General features: G+C 43.2%; 1 long non-coding RNA gene across 3 annotated transcripts in view; it reads right to left on the reverse strand.

Annotated features, from left to right (window-relative positions):
- Window positions 1–575: 575 nt before the first annotated feature.
- LOC101794777 (uncharacterized) overlaps window positions 576–13,945 on the reverse strand; it is a 249,211-nt gene continuing 235,841 nt past the window's right edge. The window contains exons 5-12 of one of the 3 annotated variants that reach the window (XR_011812582.1): window positions 12,178–12,311; window positions 11,221–11,500; window positions 6,662–10,252; window positions 6,309–6,536; window positions 3,574–4,955; window positions 2,848–2,924; window positions 1,245–1,294; window positions 576–783 (exon numbers count right to left, since the gene is read on the reverse strand). This is a non-coding gene — a long non-coding RNA (uncharacterized lncRNA). Of the gene's footprint in view, window positions 784–1,244; window positions 1,295–2,847; window positions 2,925–3,573; window positions 4,956–6,308; window positions 10,253–11,220; window positions 11,501–12,177; window positions 12,312–13,945 lie in introns of all 3 variants that reach the window. The other 2 variants (XR_011812581.1, XR_011812583.1) reach the window with 2 other exon arrangements.

Raw genomic sequence — 13,945 nt, forward strand, 5'->3', positions numbered from 1 at the left:
GTGACATAAATTGTTTCCTGTTTAGCTTATTGCTCTGATACATAAATGTCACTGAGTATAATATTAATTAGGGTCACAGAACAACAAGGGTCGGGTGATATAGTGTGCAATCATGGATGTGTCAATCCTTTGTGAGCGCTGGGGAAGGCAAGAAAAGCCCAGGTCTCCTCCACTGCAGCGCTCAGCTCCTAATTTTATGTGATGACAAAAGAAAGTAAAGGAAACCGTGTTTTAATATGTGAAGTAATTACTTTAGTACTAGTATAATTTTACGGTTTAGGATAAATTACAATGTTTTCATTCTCGTGCTCTTGCCACATAACATAAAAATCCACATATAGCATCAATAAAATAGAATACTGTTTATAAAGGCTTTCTGCTGCACAAGACCAACACTATTTCTCCTAGCATATGGAAACTAAGCACACATTTCAGTCTGGTGTGTGTTTCTACACTTAATATTTTTTTTTTAAACCCAAAAATGGGCTGTGCAGGTTATTTACTTAACATAAATCAAATGTATCATATACACTGTTTCTTTGGATTGGCATACAACTTAGAAAAATACAGTAAGATTCTGAAAAATCTGGAGAAAATTTATTAAATATGATTTTTACTGTAATAGAATATTAATGTAACCCAATGCTCATTTCCCATTAAGTTGATCCCTTTTTAATACACACATGCTTTTTATTATTTTGCACTCATGCGAAAATTCCACATTCAGAGAGTTTCCATCTCCTTAGGAATGTCTCTGGCAAAGGCACAGTAAGAAATCTTGAACTGAAAAAAAATAGACAGCAAATATCGAACGATAAGATGTGGCAAAGCGCTGATGAACTGAAGCAAAAGCCAATGATATAATAAAGGGTAAAAAGGCATTCAGCACTGCAATGGGAACGGTAGAAACAATTACACTTTAAATCCCTCCTTCTCGCTGCCACTGCACCACAGCACAGATGAAAATGTTTGATTTGCAACATAAAAGATTCATTAATTACCACTTGAATATTTAAAGCTATTTTGCAGACTAACAGAGGTAGATAAAGCACTGAATTAAAACCTCTAATAAAATTGTAAAAATATTTCTGCAAGTTTACCAGTGTTGCGATTCCTCCCGGTTTAGGGAGCCAGGCTTGGCTTGTTACAGAATGAATTTTTTTTCAAGTGGGTATTTGAAGTAAGATGGTGCGATTGCACAGCGCTATTTGTCTCTCATTTTCAAATGTTTACCAAATACTTACTTGGAATCTCTCTCTTCACATGTGGTTACCCTTCATGGGAGAAGTAGCGTCTACAAAACAATACAATGGATTATGAGTGTGTTTGAGCTATACTTTCATTTTAATACATTTCCATATACAGTAAAAACTCATCTATGCCTAAGTCTGGTATAATATTCTCTCTGATGTGAGGCAGTTGTACTTTGTGGGGGGAAAAGTCAGTTTATCGTACTATAATTACCCTTATTAGACTGTAAAAAAAAATAAAATAATAAAGAAACCAGCTTGGAACAGTATCCTCTTCTGCAAGGGTAGAGAACTGGAGTAAATTGCAGAAATGTGCATCGTGAAGAGCATCACTGTAACTGCACAGTGCACCCTGGATTTGCACCATGGAGGCAGAGCTGTTAACTCAGGGTTTAGTGACTCTCTTGTATTACAGATTACAAAGGCTGAATTGTGTACACCCCAAAAGCATAGTTTAATTTATATTAAAAAAAAAAAAAGGAAGAAAGAAAAAAAAAAAAGTAAACATATATATTTATTTGCACAACATCTGCCTGCAGGCAATGGTAATTTAGCCTCAAACTGTTCTGAGCTCCACTCACCAACTGATATAAATCTTGGTGGCTGAGAAGCTGAATTTGACACTTAACAATTGCAAATATTAGTTTTTACCTGTTTGCTTTCAGCTGGCAGTCAGATTTTTTTTTTTTTTAACATTCTATTTTTAAACAAATGACTATTTGTAATCCACAACAGTACAGTGAGGGCTTGATTGCAGGATGAGGGTTGAAAGCTACAGTAACAGCTCTTTCAACAGTATGTTAACAAATGTAAGTAGAGCCAAAGTGTATGACTTTAATAAGAGAAAAACAGTTTCACTTCTTTCTCATTGTCATTAATTTATGCAGTTGGCCAATGAAATTCAAAAATGTCCAGTTGTATTTGGATACACCCTTTACACAACTGCTCCTATTGTAATTATTGAGTGTCCACCCCACTTAAATGGATTTTGAAAGTATTACACTGGATTTCTGTGTGTGGTGCCTGATTTCAAACGTTACTGGCCAAGAGCATCTGATGAGGCCGCTGTGCTGCAAAAGGAGCCCCGCTAGGGGCTTCCTTAACCTGGACCCCACCTTCATGGGCAAACCATAACACTGCGTCTTGCCAGAAAGGAAAGGGCGTTCTCACAATAATTCAGACCTTGCCCTTTCATATTGTTTTTGGAAAGTCCTTTCTCCCCCCATTTTTATTTTTTTTTGGTTCAATCTGCTTGTTCATTTTTGTTTGTGCTGGGCACAGTTAGAGCCTGTCCGTCTGAACCACAGAGCCCACTGCAGTGCCAAGCCGACCCCGTGCAGGTGCCTTTAGCTCAGCTGAGCATTGCTGCTGGTGCACTTAGTGTGCTTGAAAAATGGGTTTCTCCCAGTAGATTGTAAGCATACGTGTATATACATACCCAAATATGCTTTTATATATGGGAAAGAAGTTATGCTAGTCAGAGCTTCTTGAAACCTGAAATGCAAGGAGCCTTAGGACTGCTGACTTCCCTGAGTTTAGTATAGATGGCCACGTAGTTATCGACAGGAGCTGGCCCCAACCTGGCAATGGCTCTTACCCATCTTTGCCTTGAGCGTTGTGAGGAGCCCTGTGTACTCAACAGCAAACACGCACACCCATCCATCACAGTTTTGGCTTTGTCACATCCGCAGGCATGCAGGAGGGGAAAATTATATTCACGGGCCATGACATTTATTGAAAACAAAAATAAGGAAAATAAAAAGTAAGACTTTTTATTATTTTGGCAAGGACTAGAGCTTAATTTTAATTACACGCTGAGGTTTTTTTCCTCCTGTTTCCTAGACATACCGGACAGGCTTGTACTGTATATGATTGCACGGACAGAGCTCTGGAGAGCCTTCCAAACACATGGTGCTGATGACTTGTGCTCACCCTTGCTATTTTTAAGTGCTGCTACCTTATGCTGCATTTTCAAAGTTTCTTCCTGACACCTCCTGCAGTTTGGAGCATTCTCACCTGTTTACCACACTACCGAGTGCTGGCAAATTCAAAACAAAAACATCTGATAAAAATCAAATATGATGTTGCTAACTGCAAAGTTCATTTCCCCTCAGAAGTCCTTCTTTAATTATAAAACCCGCATAACCCATTTCCTTTGGTGTGCAGAAAGGTGTGTAATTAAACTATCAGCATAATACCTTTCTACATGTAAAACCTGCACTTATGAACTTTAACTGCTGAATAAAAACTCCTATTACATGACCATTAAGTATTATGAATAAAGCAAGTCATTGTAGTACTTGATTAATTTTTATGCACTAACCATTGTGTTCAGCACAAATTTGGTTTCTGTAGGTGGCCTCTCTCCTGTCCTGGTGGCTCAGCCATCTTCTACACCAAGGTCCGAGGGTGCTCTGCATTCTCCTTGCTGCTCTTCTAAACATGGCCCGCAAAAGTCCCCAAGACTATGTGCTGTTTTGGGTGTCATTGTGGAGGAGGAACAAGTTTTGTTTTGCATTTTATAGTCTGGCTGGATGCAAGATCAGAGGGATCAATGGTAGCTTATTCTCACTCAATTCAAGACCACACGTCAATGTTTCCAAACTTTTTTTTTTTTCCCTGTATTTGACATCTCATGGTAAATTGAATTGGGTCGGTATTTTTTAACTAATAAGAGAAATCTGATTTGATCTTCTTTCATGCCAGTATACAAGAAGGCCCTCAGAGAAGAACCTGTCCATCTTGCTTGTGTCTCCTGTGAGCCCAGAAGCTTTGCCTTATGTCTGTTACCTACAGCCTTGGTCCTCACAGAAATGTGTCCTCCACACATTAGCTTCTTGCCAAGTGAAGTGGGAAAGCAAAAATAAATATCCCAACTAAAACCCACTACTCCAAAATCTCAACTGACAGCAAGATGGAGCATGCCAAGACTGAGGAGGATTATATGGCACTGGTCCTGGCTGCCGAGAAGCCTCCAGGCCTCCTCAGTGGCCAAGAGGACATCTCCCATCCTACGTGCAAATGTTCAGGTCCCCGAGCCATTATTCATCAGCTCCTAGCAGCCATGTTTCCATATGCTGCGTGATGATTATATTGAGGCTGATCTTTGAAGTCTGGAGTCAGGAAGTTTAGCTCAGTTATAATCAATAGCATTTCCAGCTCTTGGAAATCTGCACTAAGCACTCAAGGCAGCCAGTCTGCATTATGTCCTTGTCATATGTATATATTTGCATGTTCATTAGCCATGTAGTAGCACAGCTGTATGTGGTTTCATTTAGCTTTTAATTATCTTCTTTGGGTTGGTGTTTTCATCTCCACCAGACTTAGAAAAAAAAAAGAAAAAAAAAAAAGGAAAATCACTTAGGCAAAATAAATGCTGCTGAGCAGATCTGGGGCAAGGAGTACTATTTCTTTGTGCATCCTACTGTTCCGTTGCAAAAGAGATGTTTGGTTCAAAAGTTCCAGCAAATTAATAATAAATCTGTCTCTTCATTTCCCGCATCATATGCTTATCTTATTCAGGTGGTTGTGGGTGTAATTTTTCATTTGCAGCAGGTGGTTGTTTACATATTAGATAAACTCCATCCTTACAATCCTTGGCATGAATGTTTGTATTTGCTCCAACAGCTGCTGTTCCAGCGCTCACTCGCGCACAGATCAAGGCATCCTCCTCTTTTGATGGAAATGACTCATACCTCGGATGAGCTGAAACAGAAATACCATGCTCAGCTGCAGACACCTGCACTCATGCACTGGGTTTAAAAGTTAGGATGTGGGTTCTAGCTAATTTTATCTTCTTCAGGTTCTTATACCACACCCTTTATTTTGGTTTCTGGGAAATTTCCATTAGCAAGAACAAAACAAGGTGACTAATATCTGTGTTGAACTTTCTTCTCTTTCCTCCCAACCCCCCCCTCCCCTCAAGCACAGCAAGAAAACTTATGTGATTTATTTCTTTTACTGCAATCACTTGTAACAACGCCAGCCCTAATGCTCTCCGCTTTGTTTCACGGGGTTGCAGGGTCAGAGGTGCAAGGTTCATCTTTGGTCTGGGAAGCACTGGGGCTATCTGCAGCGATCCTGCTGCACAGACCACAGCTGGGGGACAGGATCCTGCAGGAGCCACGATCACAGAGCCGAGCAAACTGCACCAGAGCACCCAGTACAGCAGCTGGGGGACAAGTCTGTCAGGATGGCTGTCCCGGTGCTGGCTGGAAATTAAAGATTCATAAAGAAAATACAAAGATGAGAAACTGGAACGCATGGAGGTGCAGGCCTCTGTGTTTAGCTAATGGAGAGCGTCACTGGCCTTCACTGGGGAAGTATGAAGCCTGACTCTTTGGTTTGCTGATCAGCTTGTTCTCTTCAAAAGAGCCCTTAGCTGGTGGAAAAGAGAGTTTACAGCCTCTCACTGTTGAGCATGTGTCTGACGGGAGCTACAACTTGATTTGCCCGGGTCTTTCAGTGGTGGTGACTGGCATCTTATTGTCTTTTTTTTTTTTTTTTTTTTTTCTTCTTTGTCCAAGGAATGGAGCACATTCAGTGCTGATGTGAGGAGAAGGCTCAGCTTAACTGGAGCCAGTGTTGTTTTCCTGTTACACCAGTGGTTTATTGGGGGAAGAAATCCCAAGTGTCTATCAGGGAATTGGTGGCAGGCTGCCTGGAGCAGATGGTGTCTTAGCTAGGGGCGATAATTGTTCATGAATTAGACTCCTCTGCATCACCTTCCTCGCACAGACCCGGAGTAACGGCTGGAGCGAGCCTGGCCTGCTCTGCTTGCCGTTGCGGGAGCTCTCCTGTAGCGGGGGAAATATATTTTTATAGTTTGCTTACCTTGACACTTCAAACATTTTCCCAGCAAGCTGAAGGTGTAATTAAATGACATGCCAGATGCCAGTGTGCGCTATATTATACCACCTCTCAGCTGGGCTAGCAAAAGGGAATGAATGGAGCCTTAAGACAGCTCTCCTATAGATACTTATTATCTCTTTTCAATAAAGAATGGGTAAGGTTGAGCAGAGTGTCAGTAAACCTGCAATTTTCTAGCCTTTCGGTTACCTCTGTTCTTCTGATCCACCGGTGATGTGAAGTTTTGTTGTACTTTTTGTTCTGTCAATTGTGGCATCTCTCCAAGAAGGCAGCAGGTTCCCGTGTCACATATGCATATTTATGATAAGGTATGTTCTGATTTTCCCGTTGTGCCTCAAAGCAGGTGTGCCGGGCCTTCTGAGGCGGGTCTGCAGCACGGCCTCCTTAGGGCAGCAAAGTTCAGGGGCACTGTGATCTCTAAAAGAGAACCGCGAGTCGAAAGCAAAGCTCGCAGGGAACATGACAGCAGGCCTTCCTAACTTTAGGAAATTAAATAATTTTTATAACTTTAATAGCAGGATTTCTAGAACATATTTACTTACCTCATTGTATCTGCTACCTCAGAAGATGGATCTGGTGTATCTCTTGGCTGTTGCACTCAGGTTTTAGCGCTGGATTTCCAGCTTTCAGGACACCAGCCCAGTTCTCGGGGAGACAAGATGTTGGCTGTCACAAGACAAACTTGCCAGCGAGATTAATTTACTTACTTGGAAGTGGAAATGTTATTTTAATAACACAGCCAGCACGGGAATGGAGGTGTTGGCCTGAGCAGGGGTTGCTGCAGCATCCTGTGCTCCCCTCTGCTGTGAGGTGCTCAGCGCAGGGGGAGGCCGCTGACCCCGGCAGGGAAAGGACAGCAGGGGAAGGACTGTTTTCTGCCATCCCTTGGAAAACCCACACCGAGACAGGTCTTAGTCTTGGTATTTGTGTTTATCAGGAGCATGGGAGCGATGCTGTTTTAGTACCAGAGTTTTTAACAGATGACTTCTCACCATCTGCAGCGCCACTGGCAGCAGCAGGCCCAGGCTTGAGCCGAGCTAGGCCTCTGTGGGACGAGATGTTTCATTTGTCAGAAGAAAGCAACACCCCGAAACTTTCACACACTGTCCATTGAGTATGTGCAGGCCACTTCTGTCAGAAGTGAGAAGTGGTCATAATTAAAGATTAATTTACTAGCACTAAACCCAAAGTTTTCTCCAAAGTCTACTGTCAACAGACGCACTCCCTTTCAGTGACATTTGTATTTCTAATTGGGACTGCTTATTACCAGAAAGTCTCTGCAGCTGAAATTCAATTTTATATATTTGCCAGTTGTCCTCTTAAAATAATACTCTGCAACTGATATTACCTAGCCTTGCTTGCGATGTGTGTGTGCCTGTGAGTGGGCACAATTTCATCTTACCACGTGGGCAGGAGCATATGCATGCGAGGGAAACCACTACGTGCATCAAGAAGGTGGCTTGTCAGTGAGAAATGTGGAGAAGCTCAGTCTGTATAGAGAAGCCAGACGAGTAGAGCAGCAAGATCAGAAATGGAGAAGTCCTTGTGTCTGTTTTTGTACTGCAGTTAATGTCTTCTGTGTTCTCACAAACTATTTCTGCTTGGGAAGATAATTTCAGACTCCTACCGGTCTTAACAGAGATGGGAATCACTATCCTTCTCTAATTTACTGATTGATTTTTTTTTTTCTTCTGTTGTCCTTGAAGAACTGATATTAAGAAATCTCTTCAACAAGTTATAGTGTACCTTTTAGTCCCCTGGTCATCAGAAATTGAAAGTGGGCTGCTCTGTCACAGCACTCCTCATCCCCGTACGTCCTGCTTCAGTGCAGATATCAAAACCCCAGCGAGCAAAGTCCTGTACACATGCTGTGAGAGATACAGTGCCTGCCAGGAGAGCTTACTGCTGGAATAGGCAGGAGAGAAAGGAAATATTATTATTCCTCCTTAACAGATGGGAAACGAAGGCACAGAGAGTTGAAGAGGCTTGCCAAAAGTCAGACAGAAACCTGAAAACAGCCGGAGTCTGCTGAGACTCAGGCCAGTGCCTTAATCATTTGTCTCTTCATAGATTTTATTTCTGCAGTTAATTGAGTTATTCACTAGTACAGACTATGAAACTTCTGCCTTTAGCCATTGCACTGATGCTCCTGTATCCTTTTCTATCCGACCTGTAATTCCTTTCCATTTTCTCCCCTACGTGTGGAGCAGCCTCCCTCGTCCTCCTGCTGCTTAGGAAGGTGCTCTGCAAAGCTCTTGCAGCGCTTGTGCTCATCATCCCTGACCTTCCCCACAAATAATTCCTCTTGTTCTTTTCTAACCTCAATCCTGTCTGCCCACGGCCTTGTGCTAATTAATGTTTAATGCAGAAATCACCATAGATATCTGCTGAACCTTCCTGTGGCTACTGTGAATGACTCTCAAATTGAGATGCTCAATCCCCTGGGAAGGAACAATTTGTGGGGACCACCACAGTCACCCCATGTACATCTCAGCCCAGTCTGCTCCAACCTGGCCACAGCCCCTGCATGCTGCTCTGTGCTGGAGAAGTTCATGGAGTAAGCAAAGAGCTTATGCAAATCCTCTGCTATCCGTCATGAAATGGAGTTCTTCATACTTCAGAAATGATGGGAGAAACAATCTATCGATATTCCGTAATGAGCACAAATGCCCTTTATAAATTGTTTCCCTTTTATTGACTCTAAAGCAAATGTAGCCGTGAATGCTGTACATTAATACATTTTATACCTTCTAATGGTTTGATGGCCTCATATATCCAGTAACGCTGAGAATAATCATTAGATTGTAAGGAGTGCAAAATATGTTTTATCACTTGAAAATGGAATTCCTTCTTGAAAGGTAAAACCAGTGGTAGATCATTGATTTGAAAGGTCAGGGTTAAAAAGCTTATTAACGACTGGGTTAAGCTCTAGTAAAATTCTTTGTTTTACTCAGCTGTATGAAGCATTTAGCTAAGTGAGACTCTTCATTAGGACATTAGTGCTTTTATACTAGCTGTGTAAGGTAAAAATCAGTAATTTCCAGCTTATATTCAGGAAAATGCATTCCAAGTAGCACCGACGACTCCAAATATCACCGGGTGAAATGTGGTTGTGGGCATGACAGAAAGTGACGGCTGCCAAGTCCATAATCCCTGCCTCCAGTCCTCTGCTGGGGCCCCTGAGCAGGCATTGACCAGGCAGATATATCACCCAGCGCAGGAGAACGCTTGGTAGAAATACTAGCGTGGGTCCCAGAAGCCATATAGTTATGTCAGGATGCCACAGCACTCAGTTAATTAGCCCCAACTCCCTACAGGGCTTTAGATTAGCTGAAGTACCGGGTTTCACGGGGATGTGATGCTTCTTGCTTCTGAGCCAGGGGGTTTCTGAGGGAGGAATATGTGTGAGGCCCTCTCCACAGATCCCGGGCAGACGCCTGAGTTGAGAAAGACTCTGTATCTTGGGGATGCCAATGGCACCAACACGTGCCCCAGTATTGCCTCACACCCATCCCAGCACCACAGGAGCAGAAGGCCAAGAAGTGAGGCAGGAGTGGGGCCATTGTGTGAACTGTTGCCCACTGGAAATGATGGGATCTACTTGAAGTCACATAAACTTGGGGTAGGGACAACCTGTACAAGCTGGAAGAGAAGCTGCTTGCTGTCCTTTCAGGCCAAGCTGTGCTGGGGGACCTGGAAAAAGGACTAAATGTCTGAGTTGCTTCATGAAAGCGCGAACTGTCTCAAGGCATTGTGTATCTCAAGGCAAACGTGGACATGAGTGTTCAAACCGTGTAAAAGTAAGAAATGTGGGGGGTGGAAGGGGAAGAATGGAAATTCTTCTGGAAAATTCCCAAACATTTTGTTTAATTGGGAAGATGCACAGTGATACGAGCCTGTCTTCGAGAAGTTGCTTGTGTTGCTACAAGTGAGTATCTGGGGAGGGAGATGGGCTTTAAAACATGTCTGAGATGGGCTTTACCTGGTGTCTGGAGTGGACATGAAGAGGAGATATGAGACCAGCCCTGGCGTTCTGCTCTTCGCTGTTGTGTTCTGCTTTAGTGCGCCCTGAAGAGCCTGGACGTGATGCTGTAGCACAGAAACGAGGGACTAGCCTCCTAAATTTAGCACGGCTGTAAACAAGAGCAGATATTTTAATCCCACACCGCCAAGCAACTGCCGGTAAAGACAACGAGACCATGTCAGAAGTGATGTAAAATAATTTCAGACAGCTAAGCTTTATTATTTCACTGACGTAAGTAATGGTTGTTTTGTTAACAAAGTGCATTGCAGGAGAAGTGAAACTGCCTCTCCATCAGCCTGCGAAGCTGCAGCATGGCAGGACAAGCAGTGCTGGCACCGTGTTCCTGAAGTTGCAAACTTGAATACCAGGGGAAAAACCAGCCGTGGTCACACAGGCACTGAGCGTGCTGGCTGTCACCTTGGGGCACTTCCCTCTGTGTGACACTGAAAGCTTCTCCCCTCCCTCAGTCCCTCTGTGCTCGGTTGTGTGCTAGCTTTTTTAAACTTTATTTATTTTTAGCACCTGGAAAAATGCATGCTGTTTTCAAAAAGATCCTTAATGTTTGTCTACAGAATCTGCTACCTGTTGCTAACAAAAAAGAGGACCTAAAACTCTGCCGTGCTGTATTAAGAAGTCTTTTTAATGTTTTTAATGGAACAAAATAACAATACAGACTATAATACCTATAGCATGTGCTTGGTGCGGTATAATTGCTCTGGGATACTCAACCCCTTTCATATGAAGCAGCCATACCAACCCAACCATCGGAACAACTTTAATATTTTACAGTGAAATTAAATCTCAGATTAAACCAGATGGTTTGAACATTTCACTGCAAGTCGTGGCGCTTATTTGCTGACCATTGGCTGGTATATGTAAACACATAAAAAGCAAAAGAGCCCTTGGACACAAACCATACTCTCTCTTAGTTTTTCATTCATGGTTACAGTGTGGTTATGAACATTATGGATCCAGACAGAGTCTTTAATGGTGCTGAATTCAATTTACTTTTACCGATGAAAGGAGGAGGTCATGGAAAGTGCAAAATGGGTGGGAAGAACACAGGGGTTTCGTTACCTGTCCTGCCAAGGCACCGCAGCTCACAGCTTGGTGTGAATGCACTGCTCCACACAGGAGCTCAGCACCAGCATCCCCAGTGCTGCTGACCCTCAGCTTCATCCATCGGCGGTGGCTTGTGGCTGCAGACAGGGTGCTGTGCTCCACTCTGTCCTCACTGCTGACTTTGGATGCCTCTGGCTCACATGCCTGGCTTGAAAACCCTTTAAAGGGGCTTAAGCTGTAGGTTGCTGGTGCTTCTCCATGCTTCTGTTTGCTTACTGGACATAGGGAGCAGGACCTGTTGCACATAGAGGCAGAGAAGTTTTAATTAAATGTTTGCAAAGTACTTTGAGGTCACTGGATTAAAAAAAATGCTGCTTAAATGCAGTGTGAATATCTGGAGCAAGGAAGAAAACTTGTTGTGCAGTGTCATCCAGGTGTGTGTGCTTTGGTAACCTCAAGGGGCAGAGAAAAGCCCGGATTCCTGTTGTGCCCAGCTGTAGGGAGCATGGTGAAGACAGGCTGGTGGTTTGCACGGTGTGATGGAGAGGGCAGCACCGTCAGCCCATCAGACAAACACAGAGTGAGTTAACTGTGCCTTCAGTGGAACTAAATACAACCCTCACAATTACAGCAAGTACGTCCCCACGCTGCTGATGTACCAGCTGCACTCGGCGACGTTGCCCCAGGTATTTCATTTTTCAGATACCGTCAAACAAACAGAATTCTACTCTCAAAATAATTACGAACAAATCCATAAACATATTTAGCTTTGGCAGCACTGAAATGAATAGGTGTTTCTTAAAAGTGCAACTGCTGTGGCTTCAGCCATTTCCTATGCCAGTCAGCGCTGGGTTAGGGGCTTCAGGGAGACGTAAGAGGCAGCACAGTGAGCCAAGGGTATTCTGCTTTGCCTCTGCTTCATGATGCAGTAACATCATGAAGCTGTATTAGCACCCAGGGAGAACACAGTACCTGCATTACCGCCTCGTGTATGGATTAAGGAGGAGAACATTTCCCTTTGCTGTTGGTGTGTCCAGCAATCCAGCCAGCAGTTCTGTCCCCAGGAGTCGTGTCTGAACAAGCTCGTGCTCATGGAGCCCAAAGTACTGGAAAATAAAGTTAGGTTTTCATAGCTATAGTGGAAATAAAATATATATCTAAAACTGTGGTGCTAAGAGCCTTGTCAAGCTCTTGCTGAGCAGCAAGGAAATGGAGAGAAAGGTTCTGGGAATGGATAGGCTCAGCAAAGCAAACACACAGCACCACGAAAGGCAGAGCTCCCCGTGTTTCTTGTGGGGTTAGGGTTGGACCAGCTCTCCCTGCTGCTGGGGCAGCAGCTCTGTTTCTGGACTGGTACACCACTGGGCTTGCTGGGATCCCAGGTTACAGGACTGCCAGCTGCTGCATGGTTGCAGATCTAGTCCATATTACTGCAGACCCCTTAGAAATAATGGGTATTAATAATACAAGGCCTCATTTTCCACACTGGGGCTCACTCACATCTTGAAACGACAATGTGCAAAGACGCACACAGGTGTCCACATCTGCTTCACAATTTAAGCCTTAAACCCTGTTCCTACAAGGGCTTTAAGAAAATGAGCATCCAAAGAGGAAAGTGCAGGGGAAGGCATTAGACAGAGAGAATAACCTCTCTGTGACGCTCTTCTTTTAGGATCATAGCTACATCTTCAGACACATAATCCTTGATCATTGTGAGTTAGAGCTATCATGCAGAAGAGTTTGCTAATATAATGGCATATTGTTGACAACAAACTAGAAGAGATATTTAAAAAAAAATCTTACAATGCATGCTTAAAAGTGTAAAGAAAAAAAAAAAGAACTGTATTTTAAAAATCAGTATTTATCAATAGTCCTGGCTATAACTGAGGATTCACAGCATGAATGCTGAAAGAATGGAGACAGCATTGTAATGAAAAAAGCGTATCCATCATCAACAATACAATACTTACTCTGACCTAAGGTCAGGTTTGTACAGTTACACCAGATGTTAGATTTCAGCCGGTCTTTGAAATGAAGGAACACAATGGTTACTATTCCTGTAGTGTTGTGGATTTCATTAAACAACAGGTTTATCTTTCAGCTTTAAAATGTAGAGCAAGATTAGAATATTCCAACATTTAGGTTACAGAAAGAGCCGGTAAGCGTAATGTAAAGTAGGGCTGCTGGTAGAAGAATTGCTGTTCTGAATGCAGCAGCCAGCAATGTCTGGTGGCAAAATTCAGAGCCAGTAACGCAAGGGGTGCAAGAAGCACATGCAGTAGACAGCTGTAAAAGGGGAGGTGTTTCTAAAGCAGCCCCAGAGAGGGTGTGCTGGCCCCAGGGGCACGCGCTGCCCCACGGCACTGGCACTTGTGTGAACAGGGCTCGCTACTCTCTGTGTCACAGCTTTTTTCTTTTCTTCCTTCTCAAGTGATAGCAGAGGAGTGGGGCCATCATTAGAGGGGCCTAGCCTAGAAAGAGGTTGCAATTGCTTAGGATTTCCTTTGGTGACCCCCTCTGAGCTAGGCTGCTACAGCCCCAGCTGCCCCCCTCACCTCTGGGCTCAGCCCATTCCTCCACATGGGAGATGTCCCCTTGCAACACTGGCTCCTCTTTTGCTGTATTTATTTAAGCTCTCTTAGCAGGAACTGTATTTATACATATATAGTAATTCAGATATTTCTTATGTATATTATATAGCATGTTGTATATTAGATGTTATATATATATATTCACACAA

Source organism: Anas platyrhynchos, chromosome 13, assembly GCF_047663525.1.
Source record: "Anas platyrhynchos isolate ZD024472 breed Pekin duck chromosome 13, IASCAAS_PekinDuck_T2T, whole genome shotgun sequence".
In the NCBI taxonomy this organism is placed as follows: Eukaryota; Metazoa; Chordata; class Aves; order Anseriformes; family Anatidae; genus Anas; species Anas platyrhynchos.